Below are 18,115 nucleotides of genomic sequence, written 5' to 3' on the forward strand. Positions count from 1 at the left end.
GTAAAAAAAAAAAAAAAAGAAAAATATTTTCCATACAGTCCTTCCGCTGATGTCTCGTCTGAGTGAAGAGCCACTTTCTATCCGAGGTACTTTGGGGCATAAATGCAGGAGCACCCTGGGTTAGGAAAATGGCTGCAAAAGAATATGCCAGCAGTAGGAAACCTTCAGCCTGATGTACCGCAGTCAGCCACACTTGAAAAGAAATTTGTCACATCCAACCATCCAGCTGGGGCAGCCACAGAAAGGCAGAGGATGGGCAGGGAAAGGAAACAATTCGAACATGGCTTTTACTTGCCTGGAAAAGATGAGATTAGTAAAAGCCGGTTAACATATGAGGAAAAGGTGCTGAACCACCCAGAATAGCCAGTGTGGCTGACAAAAACAGGTTTAAGTCACTTCTGTCAGCTTTTATGTTTAAATTGAAACAATTTGTGGGGTGTTTTAAAGACAGCCCACAGAAAACATCCAGACAAGCATTTATTGCAGCACTTATCAGCTCTGTTTGCACTACCACTTTATAGATGTTTCTAGCTAAGCCTGCAAAGGAAGCCTATATAAAAAGGGGCAAAAGTCAGCTGCTTCTCTCTGTGCCTAAGTTTGTCATGAAAAAAACACTTAAACTAATTTTAACTCTGTGAGAAGCATAACTGGAGCACAGCGAGAATAACAGAGACGGGATTCATTGCTCACTGTCTCAATTTAAACTTGTACATCCATGTCGGAGGAAGCACGTGGGTGGTGTTAGGACTAGGGCAAAATGTCCCCACGTTGACGGGGACAGACCAGAACACAGGAACTGTCCCAACACTCCCCAACAACTCTTCAGCGGTGGTATTTTGCTCTAGATGTGTGATTTTCCTTGATTCCCCCTCTTGAGCCAAGACTCTGGGACCATACCCAGCCCCCAGGTTGTAACAGGAAACATGTTCCTCCACAAACGCTTTGACACTGGGGTTATTCCCAGTCTCACACCTTCTACTTTATTTATAAAATCTGGTCACCCTCTCAGTCAAGCAAAAATTACCGCAGGCACTTTGCTGCTGTCTGGAAAAGGATGCTGTGTGGCTTTCCTCCTTTTCTGTAGGGAATAAAAGGAAGGATTTGCTTTGTGTCCGGCCAACAGCTAAGTATAAGGTCCCCGCGTTGTCTGGAAATAACGATTAACAACATTTCCTAGGGAGGAAACGATGAATTCCCCCAAGCTCACCACCCCACTCTCTTCCTCCTCTCATGTGCCACTTGTCTTTCTCACTTGCAAACCTTTTGAGGCAAGGGCAATGGGGGGAGCAAACTTCATGGGGTCCCAAGACAGACTACAGTGACAGCATGAAATGCTGTAACGGAGTGACTTGCACAGCCTTGCTTTCTGGCCTGAGGCCACTGAAGCAGCTGGAAAGGAGTGAGGTGTTTATTTACCAGGATGATTACGACTTTGGTAAGGTAAGAGAGAGGGAAAAGGCAAGAAGCCCAGCCTGCAGCCCATCTCGGAGGGGAGCTGGGTCTCGAGGGCAGCGGCGGCGGCCCCCCAGCCAGAGGGCAAAAACCTCAGCTGTCACAGCACTGCAACCCAGGGAGCTGGCAGCTGACACGGGGGAGGATCTGCTGCCAAATGCAGCCTTCACAACAAAAGCTATACGAAGCAAAACACACAGTGCAATTAAGGTGCACTTTGGGAAAACAGAAAGCTCTACTGGGGAGCACTCAGAGAGCAGCCAGGAAAAGCCAGGGTTGGAACTGCAGGAGACTGCTAGGACAAAAATAAGCACTATTTAGTAGCCAAAGAAGTATTTTCCTTTCTTTTCTATGCTTATAAAGATTATGAAAAACAGCCTGCAGAATGCTGTGGGGGTCACAGAATTAACCCAGGTCATTTCTTGCTCTGTACATTCACACATATTAACACATGCACAACTTTTTGCATGAAGTATGGCCTGGTGAAGCCCCCTGGCCATGACCTCAGGGGCAGATGAGAAGCACTGTCACCACATCCAGTGTCCGGAGGCTATAAACAGAAGGGACAGTAACTGCCACTTCCATAGGCCCCTTTGTTCAAGAAGTCAAGGTCGAGACCCGAGGGCTCCATCTAAGTACACCAGTGCGAGTTAAAAAAAGAACTGGTTTCCATCTTACCAAGGCTCCCAGAAAGCTGGAGAAGAACTGGATCAAAGGCACGTATGACTCTTCCATTCTGGTAATTGCAAGCAGTTACTCATAACAACCTTTGCTGAAAGTAAGTAATTTAGCCACTGATGTGACTATATCCAGGGACAAACTGGGGGGGGAGAATGGTAAAACTGGTGTGGAGCCTGTATCTTCTGACTCTCCTATCCATTTTCCTTTTCTTTCAGCACCCACATCACTGCGTGGTATCTGCTTTGATCATTTATTTTTTTACTGTGTAATCACCAATAATAATTTCTACGCACTAGGACTATTAGGCATGCTTGTAAAGTGATTTCCTACCCCCGAGAGACCGTGCAATTGGATACCTTCTGTGCTAACCCATGAATTTTATCTATTTCAACATATACAGGGGCCTGAGGCCTTGAGGAAATTAATAATCCAAACAAATTCTGTTGAGGTTTAAAAGATGAATTATTTTAATAACATGAACTTATATTGGATTCTGGTTTGGAGACAGCTCTCTGCAAAATCAGGCAAAACGTCTCAAAGAAAGAGGGATTTGACCAAACTTCAGCTCAGTTGTCACATAGTTTTCTGTCTCCCTTCCCTGCATTGCTGATTAACAAGATTATTTATGTCTAAGCACAAGTTCAGTCTCTTTTCCTTATCCAGAAGCTCGTTCTTTCCAGAGAAAAATGAAAGTTAGTGGATTAAAAATAGAAGAAAAAAAATTGCTATCTCAAATGACTTTTGCTTCTGGCACTTCAAGAACTGTTCCTTGTTTTGTTTGCTTTGCTTTATTTCTTGCCTTTTTGTCTCCCTCTTCTCAACAGCAAACTGCAAAGGTCAGACGCTACCATGATACATATGCCTTCTGCAGCAAGAGTTGCTCTGCAGTACTTGGCAGACAGAAAAACCAGACAGTTCCTTAAGCGAGGTCGCAATCCAGCCTCGGTAAGATCACCACTGAGCACCACAGCGTAAACAAGACATGGGAACCCTGAGTCATAGTCTGAGTGCAACAGAGCAGACGCCTCTCCCATATGGGTATCAGATGCAGAGCAACAAGGTACACGTCGATGAATAAATTAAAAAAATAGGTAATTGAGAAAAAGAGTGGATTTTATATCTGGCTTCTCTGCAGAAGCAAGTCATCAAAGCATCCGTGCTGCGAGGATGAAGAGGACCTCAGCTGCTTCACAGAGTTTTAGAGAGGAAACCAAATAAAATAGCTCATGGGCGAGAAAGAAGTTTCCAAACTAAGAATAACCTGCCCTGGGACTTTCTGTGGAAGGTGAGGTTCAGCCATCATTGCTGGAGTCCTTTGTAGTTTCCAGTGTGTTTTATCCCAAAATGGATCACAACCATTTTCCATACAATGCTGCAGCTATGAAATACAGCCACCCCAGTGGCAGAGGACAGCAATCAACTGACCAACAGCGCAACGCGCTGTAGTTAGTAAGAGAGCGGGACAGGAAAGAGGGAATTTAGAGTTAACGCTTTTATACCCCAAGATCTTTACCAGATACACTATGAGACAGGGTGTACTTCAGAACCATTTAGCAAACATCATGGGCTAAACACTAAATTTAAGTTTGACTTGGAAGGAGCCACGCTACAAGATGTTTGGTGGCCAGTACGACTGTATACCTTTGTACAAAAGGCCTGCTGTGGTGTGAACCTGCAGCTTCCCAGGTGGCTAAAAGCATTTAAGACCTGCTGTTTACCTTGCCTAGTAAATCACTCACATGTAACATCAAATTTCTGCCAGGCATGCCTATGGTGCAGTTGTAAGAGACTCAGCAGCTCTCCCATGTGCTCCCCAAACACTGTGCAATACAGAAAGAAACGTGTATTTTCTTCTGTTCGTCTTTGCTATATTCTACGGGTGACAGCCCCCGCCCCAAGCCCTACCAGACCGCTTGTCCTTTTCAGATGCCTGCCCGCACCACGCACGTGTGTGGGCTTGTGAGCAAGCGTGAGTTCAGCAACCGTATCTATAGAGCAACAGATTTGAAATTGTAACATAGACAACACAGAAAGCTTCTCTCTGTTGCTGCTGGACTGATCTGGTGACCTCCATCATCTCTGTGATCTCAGGGAAGTCAGGTTACAGGTGAAAGCCAGTGTTCGTGCAGGAACTACCCATCAGTTACAGCCCAGCTACAGTAGCAGCAGCAAATCCCCTGGCTCAGAATTGCTTTGGTAGTTTCCAAAGGTGAACATACCATAAAGCAACACCAGGGGAGGAAAAGGGGAGGACTCTGGCTTGGAGGAAGAAAGGCAGTACCATAAGCTTAGCCAGCTGTGGATCAGTGATTCTTTTATGGCAGAAGTTGGTTTTAACTCTAGCAATTCACTAGCGCCAAACAGTTACTTAAGAGTTAAAAACTTGTGTCACAGTAGATGACTTTCAAACAGTGTCACATCCCACAGCTTGAGCCCCTTTCCCAGTTGCAGAGAATGAGCGCTTGCTAGACCGCTACAGGTTTGTTTCCAGTCGGCTGCACTGGAATGGGTGAAGCACAGCTCCAACCTGGTTCCCAGAATGGAAGCAGATGGTCACTCCAGGCTGCCAGGCCACCCTGCTTCCCTGCTGAAGGTTACTTTTACCCAAAAGCACTTCCCCCCTCTTCAGGGCTCCCAAACAAAGTTCCAAAAACTAAAAGAAACCAGCTCCCCCTGCCCCGGGCTTTTTGATTTGGTCTTGGCCTGGCATGAATCCTGCAGCAGCAGTTAGGTTTCTTCTAAGAAAAGAAAAAGCCATCACTGGCAGATCCAGCTCCTTCCAAGCTCTCTGTGATGAAGTGGCAGTTACCTACACATCCGACATCCTCACCGTTGTGTCCTGCAGTTTATCCCCAAACTCCCACACTGCCCACTGGTCCTTTAAGGTCTGTGAATGAGATAACCTCGGCACAATTCCTTTTAGCTTGTCTGAATTTCAGCTAAATTCATCCTTTTTTTAGGAGGGGGAAAAAAAAAAGCTTGTTTCAAAAACCCTGCACTGAAAAGTGCTACTGTGATGGACTAGTGTGACACTGGACTCCGGTCTGTGCCCAGCCTGCACTGGACAGAAAAGGGATCTATTACATCTCCAAGACTCAGGGTCTGGGCCTGCACAGCAGTTCAGGATCTTAGCTATCCATGTCCGTCATTCAGTTCTCCTACCTATCAGCCAAGGTAAGAGCTATCCCACTGGCAGAAAGAAGATCCCTCCATCACTGTCTCTTCTAGGATGACAGCCAAGCCTGAACTGGAACAGATGACAGAAGACTTACACCTAGGGATGCCAATATTCATGTGTCTGTAAACGTCACGCCTGCACACGGCCAAGTGCCTTACTGGGTACATCACGCATGCTGGACAGGAGAAAGAAGACAGAAGTTCTGGGAACCACATGGCACGTGGAAGGGACAATGCTTTCGGTGGTCCTCGCGCTGCTGCATGAGACAGGGCAGAGCAGGGGGGGAATTCTGTGCTTTGTGAAGGTGATGAACGCAGACATCAGCGTTGTGAGCTCTGGGAAGGACATGTCTCCACAGGACAGCTGCCAAAGGCCCTCACTATGGAAAAGGATCTTCAGCAGTAGTTGAAATCCGAACTGTGGCGTTGATGAATTACAACAATATATATCTGAAATACTTCCTATTTTCTTACTGAATAAAACAGGATCATGGAATGAAGATAAAAAGGGAATTCAGCTGAATTCAGCTAGCTTGTTAATTGAGTGGAAGCTTTCACAGCTTGAAGTAAAAGACTCATTTCTGGGAACACATGGAACTAAACCCAACCAAAAAAAATTGAAAGTGGATGGCAGGAAGCAACTCTATGCCAATAAGAGAATGGACTAGATCAGACCTAGAAGGGCTTAGATGATCTACTAATGATGAGAAGAGAGACAATAATCATACAATGAAGCTGCTGGACAGTGCATTAGGAGGCCTGCATTTAGTCCCTTGTCCTGCTGAAGAGTGCACATGGTGAAATACTGCTTCAAGTAGCTTAAGGACTAGGCTTAAAATACCGGGAGGAGTTGAATGAGTATAGTTGGTCTTGGCTTCATCTCCCTGCCATAAAAACAAGTGAATTTAAGACACAGGATAAAAAGAGGTAGCAACAAGTGCAAAAGAAATAGAAAGTTTATGTACATTAGCTGTTTATAGTAGGAGAATGAGTCAGTCTATCCCAGCAGTTTTCATTATGACCCAGATGAGGCCTTCAGCAAATCCCCACCTTGAAACTGGAAAAAACCTCTGTACATCGTATATAAATAGAAATTTTCCGGACACATGAGGACAAGAGCTCAGACTAACTGGACAGACATCACCCCACAATGTAAAACTACCATCAGGTTTTATTATTATTACTTAGAAACTGACCTTATTTATGGCAAATGTTAAGAGCTAAAATAATGGAAGAAAGGGAAAAGCTAGGCATGTTTACATACTACAGGACTCTCTATTCCATACACTACAATGGGGTGCTGGTTACTGAAGATTGCCTGTTTCCCCTCCCAGGAATCACATAGCTGTATAAATTGAGAGTTCATCTGTCACAGGGGCAGCCTCTGCTTGATGCAGAGCCCAACAGAATTAATAACCCAGGCAAGGATGAAAGCCAGGACAGGCTGACTTGTTGCCCAGTGACGGTGATCACACTAGTCTGAGTCTAGGCTTCTCCCATGCCAGCTTCCTTGGGCGCTGACATCTATCATTGCCTTTTATCCCAAGACTTGCGTCCCTTCCACAATCAATACAGCGACATTCTGTTACTTCCAGGTTCCTTTAGTCCATGTGGGACTACGGCTGACTTACCTAGAGGATTAATTCTTCCCTGGTATCCAAGAAAACATCAGTGACGGAAAGAAAAGACAGCTGCTATTGCACACCAGAAACGAGCCAAGCATGGAGATACTTCCTGAACTCGCAAGGAAACCCTCGGCTACAGCCTGCTTGCAAAGGGACTCATTATCCACAAAACTAAACTTCATAAAATGCAGCTAAAGGAGCTCTGGGCTTTCCTTACAAAAATACATGGGATTCTTGGGGTGTCTGTGATCCCAAGCAAAGACCAGCAGCTGTCTACGGCTGCTCCCTGCGTAAGCCATGCTTTAAGAAGGTCATGCACGGACTACTTGGAACAAGTTGGTATGCTAGAATGTGCCTTATGCTAGACAATTCCGAAGAGCTGGAAGCAGATTTACAGGAGCACTAACCACAAGTGCTGCAAAGGCAAGACAATGCCTCATGGCCTTGGTAGCTTTGATCCACCTTTGGTTCTGGGACGATTTTTTGTTTGTTTGTTTCTTGGCTCTGAGAAACTAATTTACCAAGAGTAAAAGGCTATCCTGAGGAAGACCGAGTAGCAAAAAGCCTCACCAGAGCTGAAATCCACTAGAAATGAATCAAATGCAAAGCTGACGAAAATAGAGGACAATAGCATTAGTTCAGGGAAGGCTTCACAGAAACAAGAGACGGTGCTGCAATGGAAGCAGATTTTAAAGCAGAGGCGCACAAAGCAGTATGGAGCCAGCACCAGGAGCACTGAGCATAAAGTAACAAGGTAAAACTCAGGGTTTGGTGCAGAAAGCTTGGTCTTACCAATGGCACCTAGAGCTGGAAAAGATGCACTTATTGTGAACCACAGAGCAAAGAAAAGAATCAACAGATTTGTTATACTCACAGGTTACTGCAATAAAAATTCTGTATAGACAAAATAATTCTAAGAATACGTTAAAAAGAAACATTTTCCATTACCTACAAAGAGAGACATTTTTGGAGAGATGTCTAATGCCAAATATATTTCTGTGCTTGATGCATCAGCAGTGTTCTGGCAGGTGCCCTTAGAAAAATAAAGTGCATGTTTGTGGGCATTCAACACCCTCTTTGAGAGACACCTTCCTCAGCCTGTCACTTGGGTTGAGTTCAGCATCAGAGGTGTTTCTCTGGAAAACACAACATATTTTTGTTGGTGTATCCAGGAGGGTTCCAAAGTCTACAGAGCTGATGCTTACATCTGGGGAAAATCTGCAGAAAAGGCATGACAGAAAGCTCCAACTCACTTTGGAAAGAGCTGGAGCTGCTAAGCTAAAGCCGAATTCCACGTACTGGAAATAAAGGAAAGATATCAGGCAGAGAAGAGTTTGGCAAGATGTACCCGGCTGCCACAACAGACGAGGAGATTCAAGGATTTCCTGGAATGACGATGTGCAAACAAAGCTGCCCTACTTCAGCTGCTCAAATTAGCAACCTGAGAGGGCTACTGTACAAAAAGCTGACCCAGGGAACAAAGGATGCTGATCTTAACAGAGTACACATGGGAACTGAAGCAGCAAGGCTTCACGTCCTTCGACGCTGTGATATACATCTAGAGAGGATATTGGCACAGCCTCCATCACCAGCATGGTCAAAATCAAGACCTCTGCCATGCATACCTTGGTGTTCATAGAACTAGTCTGCTCAAAAGGGATGGAGATTTTTGGCCACAGTTGGTGGTTATGTGTTTAAAAGCATAAGTCCCTCCTTGAGGAATACAGGTGTTATCTGTGATCAACCACATGGGATCCCAACATGATTGGGATCCATGAACAATGACCACCACTGCTGCCAAAAAGATGCTGACAAAGCGCTCCTTGACAACACAGTTCTGTTTCAGCTGCTAACACACAATCTGCAAAGCAGATAAAAATGTCTGGTGGTTGCAGAGACACATTCTACGCTCCCTCATTTATTGCTCTGGCGATGCCACAATAGCTTTGCATATTGCGTTAGCAGCACCACCACCACGCCCTGTGCTCAGAGACCTGTGCTGATGGAAGAGACGGATTGCTACCTCCTCCTGCCTCAGGTAGGACCCCCAGAACAACACCCTGCCCCAGCTCACCCCCAGAACCACCTGCCCACCCAGCACCCCCATTACCAGAAACGGACCTACCACATTCAGGGATCTCCTGCTCTAAAAAATTTGTCAAAATAAACTGGATAAGCCTCATAGCCCAAGTATTTACAAAACAACACAAACCAGTCTGTATATATTCTTGGAAAAAACACAGACTGCAAATGCCAGATCTATTGTAGAAGATGAGATCTCACAGGCAGGCACTGGATCAAGCTAGTACACTCCTAACACATCTTTAATCTCGATAGGATCTTTTGGTTTGGTGATGGGATTTTGTTTAAAAGCACTAGGATAAGATAGAAATGTTTTACGCTAGCTGAAATAAACAATCACACAGAAGCAGTAGCTCAGGATTGTCACATATGGCAAAACCAGTCAAACAGGAGGACAAAAATCAGTAGTCTAAAAAAACTTTTCACCAGAACAATGCAGGTATATTTTCATTAAGAAAACAATGGGTGATCTGGATTATTAAACCTCTTTCCATGATACAGCTTGCTAGAAGTTATGGCAGCTAACAAGATCGAGCTGATTTTCACTAAATATAGCACCTGAAATAATAGTCCTTGTTGACGGGCTTAGCCATCTGTAGTAAAATCAGGATCTGGAGTTTCCTTTCTGACTCGCTCCTCTTATCACCAGTGCAACGGGTTGGTGTAAAATGCCAAAACAGTGAAGGACCTACTAAAAAAAAAAAGCTATAGAGTCAGACTCTCATTTGAATGTTTATACTTTGTTATTACTGTTATGTTTGGCGAGCGAAGGAGAATGTGAGCAGGGACACCTTTCAGAGGCACTTTCAAGAAGCAGTTGGACGTGGCTGCGGTGCTGCCCAGATGCTCATGTTACAACAACGCAGCCCTGAACAAAACAGGTCTCTGCTAAAAGTCGTGGCTCAAAGTCATTACTGAACAGCTCAGCTTCTGATTCTGCCGGAGCCTCTTACAGTCAGAGGCTAGGAAACATCATCCCTGGGAACGACCTGGTAGGAAGAGAACTTTTGGAAGATTCAGCCCAATGCCAATGTGTGTGTGTTGGTGGGGAGCGTCATGGCTACAGCTGGACGGTGTGACATGAAAGCATGCACACACAGCTCCTACATCCCTGCCGGGGAAATCCCAGATGAAACGACAAGCACACGTCCTATACAGAAGGGGCACAGCAAGTCTGTCACGCCAAGGATACAGCCAACCTATAGGCGCACACTCTGCATTTGAAAAAAGCACGTGCAAGCCCAAAGCACTCAGGAGAGGTCTGAAAGCCTACTTGGATCTAGCTATCAGCTGGCCAGGAGTCCCAAAACACATGGAGGGAGAGCAGAGCTGAAGTCTCCTTTCCTCCCCGACACGCCCATGCCAGGAAATCTGCAGAGACCCTGCTGTCCAGGCAGGTCATTATGGTGATGGATCTGTGGCCTGTGTGGCCTCCCAAATATTTTGTTGATAAGGACTGAAGTTGCAGGAAAGGTTTTATTTCAACAGATCAGCGAGTTTGATCCGCTCTGCAGGGCACGGTAAAGTTTTTAAAGCAGACTGAAAACCAGAACAAGGTTTCTAATCTGCAACCTTGAGTCTTGGTTTTATTAATGTGTGCTAACTCCAAGCTAATTATGCTTAACCATAGCATGTAAAATAATAATTTTAAAAAGGCAAATAACACTGCTTATGCATTAGTGACCAAAGCCGCTGAACTGGTGACAAGCGAAACTCGTGAATGAATTACTATTAGTATCCTACAAAGAGGTGCTACGTGCCGCACAAGGAAGAAAGGATGGTCCAAGCCTCAAAGAGACCGAAGGCCTATAAAGATGGGGAAATACAGGGCAGGAAAATAACATAGTATTTAGGAATAACATTAATATTTAGGCCTAATAGGAAGTAGTCTTAGCATGCCAGCAACTGAAACAGTCAAGATTTTAATGGTAGGCACAGAAAACAATGCACCATAGGAAGGGACTAAAGGGCAAGAAGTAAAGGTTGTTCGCATGCGAAATTTTGTTCCTGTCAAGTGCAAGGGGCAGCGTGGGGGAAGGAACAGATCTTAAATGGGAAACAGGATATAAGATGAGGACAGGCCAAGAAGGACTGCAAAAGTACAGACAAGTATTTGATGCGATAGAGAAGAAAAAGCCAAAGCGAGGAAGTTTCTGAATGGATACGATTTGGGCAAAAGTCCGTGTTCTTCAAGGCCAAGAGAAAAGGATGTTGCATTAATCGAGACATGATAACTTGGACAAGAGTTTTAGCTGTGAGGAAGAAAAGGTTGAATACTTATGGCTGAAAACACTTAGTACAGGAACAGGAAAACAAGAAGATGTTTGTTGGCCAGAAATAGAGGGAAAATCTCTATCCACCACCTGAATTGTATCAGCTGAGACAAGTCCTCCCAGGAGACCTTCCTTCCCCTCCCACATTGCACAGCTTCCTCCTTTAACTCTGCTTCCCTTCCCAGCTCTCTGTTATCATTTGGATGTCTATCTTTTCTTCTGCAAAGGACTTGACCAAGGAAAACAGAGGGCTTGTAAATCCGCCTGCCTGAATGTGGCTTTTTGAGGTCTGGAGCACGCAGACACACTGCTGAAATTCATGGTTTCCAAGGAGGACTGAGAAAGGGAGAAATTTATGTTAGGAAAATGTGACTGTCATCTTCATTTATCTCCCTGTTTTGTAACGGAAAACAGGCATTTTACAAATACATACAAAGCCCAGCATGAAACCGTTTATGAACTCGAGCGCATTAACCAAGAACCATTCCACTGGTAATAATAATACTAATAATGCAATAAATCACACACCATCTGTAACATCAGGTCACCATCCACCTAGCAGGGGAGAAAGCGCCCCGTTGAGAAGGAAGACAGCAGCATCTCTTTCCTCTTCCATCCTCCATTCTGTCTATATCAGTCAAAAAGGATCCTTCAGATCAGCAGACCGACCACAAACACCCCACAGTCCTTACAGAAGCTGTTGTACATTACACAGGCAGCAAATAAAACGTAGAGCTACACCAGATTTACCGAGGACGCTTCAAAGCCGCTTCAAGGTGACAGCTTCAGGAGAGCCCATCCTAAACACGTGGATTACCTGAAAGCGTTCAGCTCATTACATTGAAGCAGGCAGATAACTAGAGCAACTCAAGCCATTAGCTGGAAGGAGTTAAGCCATTAAAATAGAAATGCTCAAATTTCTACATTAAAGAATACAGACAAATTTGCATTCCCACTAACTGAGTGTGCTTTTCAGTCCTTGGCAGCTCATTCGGAGTTTTGAATTTACGGCAGGAAACAACATAGATTATGCTTCAGACAACCACAGTTTATTTCTTGAGACTATTTGCAAGGAAACCCAAAACTTGCAATAAGATAAAAGAGTATCTATTTGATCTGGTACCAAATAATTTGAATTCAAAGCTACCTCAATTTCTGAAGTTTACACCAAGCCATTTCAAAGTATTTAAACCATTTTGCAAGCATTTAGATAGGAAGCTTTTCTATACTCACCCTGGAGGAAGTGGTGGCATTATTGATATATGTCCTGCACTACATTAAGTGTGGCTGTGGAGTTATTTATGTGCTTTTCCTGACTTCTTTTGACACAGGAGTTGATTGCGGTGCTGTATGATTACGTCTGCATCTCTGAATCTTTCTTTCTCAGCTGGAAAGTCTCAAGTTCCAAGCTGGGATTCCCTCTCCACCCCCTTCTCATGTACTTAACCCTCCTTCTGCTGGAAGTGTCTAGTAAACATCCACAAAAAACTCTTAGGTACAAAGACTGCAGAGAAGCAGGAAGTGGGAAGGCAGCACGTTAAGAGAAAAAAAAAATATTTTCTTAGATGCTCCCTATTAACTCTGTGCTATAAGAAAGCTCTTTTTAATTATGGTATTTTTAACTATGGACCCTTAGAAACTGGTCCCAAAGGATTAGGGATTTCAAGTCTTTTTTTTTTTTTTTTTTTAATTGTTTCTGTCTTGAATTCTTTTTCTTATGATCTTTATCAACCCACCCCTCCTCCCTCGGTTCCCAGACCACCTGCAGACGGAAGCATTGTTCATTAGTAAGACTTTTGCTGTCGGCTACAATCAAGCATCTGTGCACAAGAACCTACCGCTTTTGTTTCACTGGTCGCAACCCAGTAAAATGCACTTCTAGCCCAACTCAACCCTCATAGACTGAGAGCCATGAAGCAGAGGAGAACGTCTGCTCCCCCCTCCATGGACAGTTGTGCAGGATGAAATAGCTGCCACTGTCACCTGATTTCTGAGCCAAAGGCTTCCTATGCGACAGTCCCGTCACACAGCCAGGCACGCCAGCTGCTACCCATTCCCCATCATCTTCCTCAGACCTGTGCAGACCAACAGAAAGAGAAACAGCACCCTACAGCAGAGTTCAGACTGCTCTGAAGGTTTCGAGCAAACCCGGCATACGTAGATGAGCACAGCCATTATAGTAAAAACTTGCATGTACAGCTTCCATTTACTCACCAGAACCGGCATCTCTGATGCATCGCAGACTCCACTGCCATCGTGTATTTCTCTGGACGAAGTAAAAGGACACGAACTGAGAATGGAAACTAGAAGGCTATATACCCTGCCTGGAATGAAATGTGGGCTGCTGGTAACTTAGACCCAGCAGCTGCACAAAGGAGGCCGGTGAGTGCTGCTGGAGCCAGCATATATGGTCACTTTGGGCTGCACTGGCGCAGTGGGAGCTATTGCTATCTCCAGGCTATGAACTACTCCAGAATTTCCCCATCAGTAACCGTGAAGATACCTGCCTTGTGTCTCTCAGGCACATTAAAACTCTGGTACGCAGCTATTAAGATAAGGAAGACTGATTACCCTAGATAGAATAAATATTAACTTATGCAACATGAAATTTCCTTCTCATCCTTCCCCACAGCGTCTAAGGAAGTGATAGACAATGGCGTCAGTCATTGGCATGCATTGCTATGTACGTTTGGTATTTCCATGTAGGTATCTGTTTTCAGATAAGCTTCCAAGTACTAAAGGGATTTCAACTACCTAGGGTGAAGGAATACCCTTGAGTGGCAGCAGACACTCCTTGGCCAACCTGTTCCGCTGGGGGATCTCAACTGTGCCTGGCGGGGCTACCTACGATAGCGCAGATGTGCAGACAGAAATTACATTATCCACATCAGTGAGTTGTTGCTTGTATTTTATCCCTGACCAAGTCAATGCAGTCAGTTGTTTGTGTGAAAGACATGAGGTTGCTCTGGACTTTTTTCAGCACGTTGACAAACTTTATTTAGGAATTTATTCTATTGGCAGCTAAGCCTGTTTAGTAAATCCAGAACAAGGGTAACAAACTAGTGATGGGTTTAGTGTTTCTGGGTGCTTTATTGCCAGTCTCCCTTTCTCATAGCTGCAACCTGGAAGTAGGAAAAGTGCTTGAGATACAGAACGTAAACTCTTTTTTAAGATTTTCAGTTGATTAAAGCTGAAACCATAGAGAATGGGACTGGGAAAAGACCCATAAACTACAGAAACAAGCACCCAAGACCTACACCAGAACATTGCTAAACAACAGAGAAAAAGAGAACATTCTCATCAGGGAAGAATGAGCTTTCAAGCAGGCCAGTGATGGCCGTGAGAAAACTTGTTTCAAGGTAGAACTTGATACCTTAATGAATTACAGACTGCATGACTTAACAAAAATGCCAGCCTCTGCTGCTGTCTGGGTTTGGTCTGCTCAGTTACTTGGCACTGAACAAAGATGCAGAAACGGCTCCCCACATTTGTTTTCATGGTGCAATGTGATGGGCCACAACAAGAGGTTGAGTGTTGGAGAGCATGTTCTAGTGCTTGGACGGATACTAAGTTAAAATAAAAAAAAAAAAAAAAAAAAAAAAAGAACCCTCCAGTGTCTGGCTTGTGTGTTTTGTTCTTCTTTAACTAACCACCAGATTTGGATCCCAGAAGGAATTTTTATTCAAGGACAGATGAGCAAGAAACAGCTTGATATCTCAGATATCAAACTTCACAGAGCACACGGGCTAGTCCCATTCCTAGGACTATCTGGCTATCTTCTCATTGCAAGTTTCAGCAACTGCAGGACACCAGGACATCAGCAAACCTCTCAACCTTTTATACTTTTTACTCATACATTTTAATTTTATAGCTTTTGAATTTAGGATACTTCATACATTATTGGGTTGTGCTTTACATCATGTGCTATGTAGGGAGAGAATAGAGGCAATGTCCTCTGAGTCCAGGGAATGGATTTAAGAACTATGGGCTTTACTGCATGGATATATCGTTGTGAGACTGGTGAGGCTGCAGACCGTGGGAACCATGAGCATCCCACGGGATAACCCTTGCACACTTACACAGAGTGCCAGGCTGCCGTAGATCAAGGCACGCTCCCGTTACCGTCACGAGGCATGCCACTGTATCGTGGGGCTGCATTTGGTGATAGTCTTGCCACTGGCAGCCAATCAAGAGCAGAAGGTACCTAAAGATGAGGAATCCACCTTTCTCGGCAGTTTGTTCAGTCATTAATCTTCCTTCACACACACTGTCGAACGCTGTGCCTCATTTCCCACCTGAATTTGACTGGCTTATGGTTCTTGCAATTCCCTCCCTGCCCAAACTGAAGAGCTCTTCACTAGCCAGTGTTTTCTTCCCAAGAGCAACACTCCAATCAAGGGCTTTTAAATCTTACCCTCTATTTGCCCAAATCTGCACATTGATTAAAGCAGCAAAGATTTAGAGGGACTCAGAGCCAAAAGCCTAGAGGGAGCTCAAATCCAAGCACACGCTTCTCTGTCAGGCTTATTTCTGTACAGCATGGAGAGCTCCATACCATGAATCACATCAGTGAAGTGACGCAGGTAAAAACAAAATAAAAGCAAAACCACACACCAAAAACCTTCCTCAAAATACTCAACCACTTACTATCTATGAAGCTTTATCAGTGCCAAGTGTGTCGCATTTGCTCAAAGACAGGAATCGGCGTGGAAAACTCCGTCAATCCGCACAAAGACATTCACAGAGGCCAAAGTTTCTTATGGCAATATTCCTACAAGAGTTGATTTTCTGGCACAAAAGATTAATACCTTCCACCTTTTACAAAAAGTAGAACAAAAGGAAAAAATTATTTTCACAAACCCTAAGGCGCATTCAGCCTTTTACCACACGAGAAAATTTCAATGAAAACGTAGGAAAATGTCAGAGGTGGAAAGCATGGAGATGCACTTTTTTTTTTTTAATTCCTCCCTGCCCAAACTGAAGAGCTCTTCACTAGCCAGTGTTTTCTTCCCAAGAGCAACACTCCAATCAAGGGCTTTTAAATCTTACCCTCTATTTGCCCAAATCTGCACATTGATTAAAGCAGCAAAGATTTAGAGGGACTCAGAGCCAAAAGCCTAGAGGGAGCTCAAATCCAAGCACACACTTCTCTGTCAGGCTTATTTCTGTACAGCACGGAGAGCTCCATACCATGAATCACATCAGTGAAGTGACGCAGGTAAAAACAAAATAAAAGCAAAACCACACACCAAAAACCTTCCTCAAAATACTCAACCACTTACTATCTATGAAGCTTTATCAGTGCCAAGCGTGTCGCATTTGCTCAAAGACAGGAATCGGCGTGGAAAACTCCGTCAATCCGCACAAAGACATTCACAGAGGCCAAAGTTTCTTATGGCAATATTCCTACAAGAGTTGATTTTCTGGCACAAAAGATTAATACCTTCCACCTTTTACAAAAAGTAGAACAAAAGGAAAAAATTATTTTCACAAACCCTAAGGCGCATTCAGCCTTTTACCACACGAGAAAATTTCAATGAAAACGTAGGAAAATGTCACAGAGGTGGAGCATGGAGATGCACTTTTTTTTTTTTAATTCTGAGACAGAACGTGCCAGAGAAGGTCCTAGTTTCATTATAATGGTCAATTTAACAGAACTCAAAGTAATTTCAGGCAGAACCCAACACAGATGTAATCCCCCCAGATGCTTACAAACTATTTAAAACATAGTAAGGTATAAAGACGACAAGGCTTATAAAAACCAAAAGAAAAAATTTAAAAAAAAATTTTAAAAATCGAAATAAAAACCCAAACCTCTACCCTCCACCTTGCCCCTGCCTACCTCCAAAGCTGCTGTCCCTTGGATAAAAGTAGGATATTTTTGTCACTACTGTATTTCAGAAAATGAAGAACTTCTCAATGTGAACCACCTCCCTGGGCTGCACGTTTAACTGCAAGAAGGAGTGAAAGGCAACCTGAATAATGAAAAGGGAGGAAGGGATTAAAAAGAAATCAACAAACTGTTTCTCATCTTTTCCTTAATTCCTCCCACCTCCTCTTTTACAAACATTTTGGCTTTTTTATTTCTCCTCTGGTTTTGCTGAAGAGAGCAGGGAGCCCATTAGAGCAGGGGGATTCAGAGAGTTGAAGTAGGATTGAGTAATAAAATTGCTGTTAAATAACAGCAATTATGCAAGGCAGATGGCCCCAACGAGCGAGCACAGCATTTCACACGTGCCAGGACGGGAAGCAGAACTGAGCCTGCCCTGCTTTAGAAAGAGCACATCATTTGTGTCTGATTAAATCATACCAATTTGTGATTATTAGAGAAGGGCCGCCCTAAGAGGGTTATGACACCGGGGAGATGGAAGCAGGCATTTTGGGGAGGAAAGGCATCAGATGACAAGCTTAGCTGCTGTTTAACCTAGACTGGAAGTCAGCAGAATTCTCAGTGCAATTCACAGTACCAGCTACTTATGTATTCACCTGGGTACTTGCAAAAGAAGGTTTAATTTTGCTACCACGTAGGAACAGCAAGGGAAAATCCGGTTACTAAACTGAAAATGTGGCTAATTAATGGCAGACGCATAATTTCCAACTGTGGCAAATTTTGTAACTGTTAAATAAGCCAAGTAAGAGAGCTTCTTCCCTGTGCACAAGGTAATATCTACAACTGTTTTTTCTGCCAAATTGTCCTCGTTTTGGCTGGGAAAGAGTTAATTTCCTTCCTAGTAGCTGGTACAGTGCTGTGTTTTGGATTTAGGATGAGAACAATGTTGATAACACACCGATGTTTTAGTTGTGGCTAAGCAGTGCTTACACTAG

The sequence above is a fragment of the Aptenodytes forsteri genome, unplaced genomic scaffold (assembly GCF_000699145.1).
Source record: "Aptenodytes forsteri isolate BGI_AS27 unplaced genomic scaffold, ASM69914v1 Scaffold50, whole genome shotgun sequence".
Taxonomy (NCBI): domain Eukaryota; kingdom Metazoa; phylum Chordata; class Aves; order Sphenisciformes; family Spheniscidae; genus Aptenodytes; species Aptenodytes forsteri.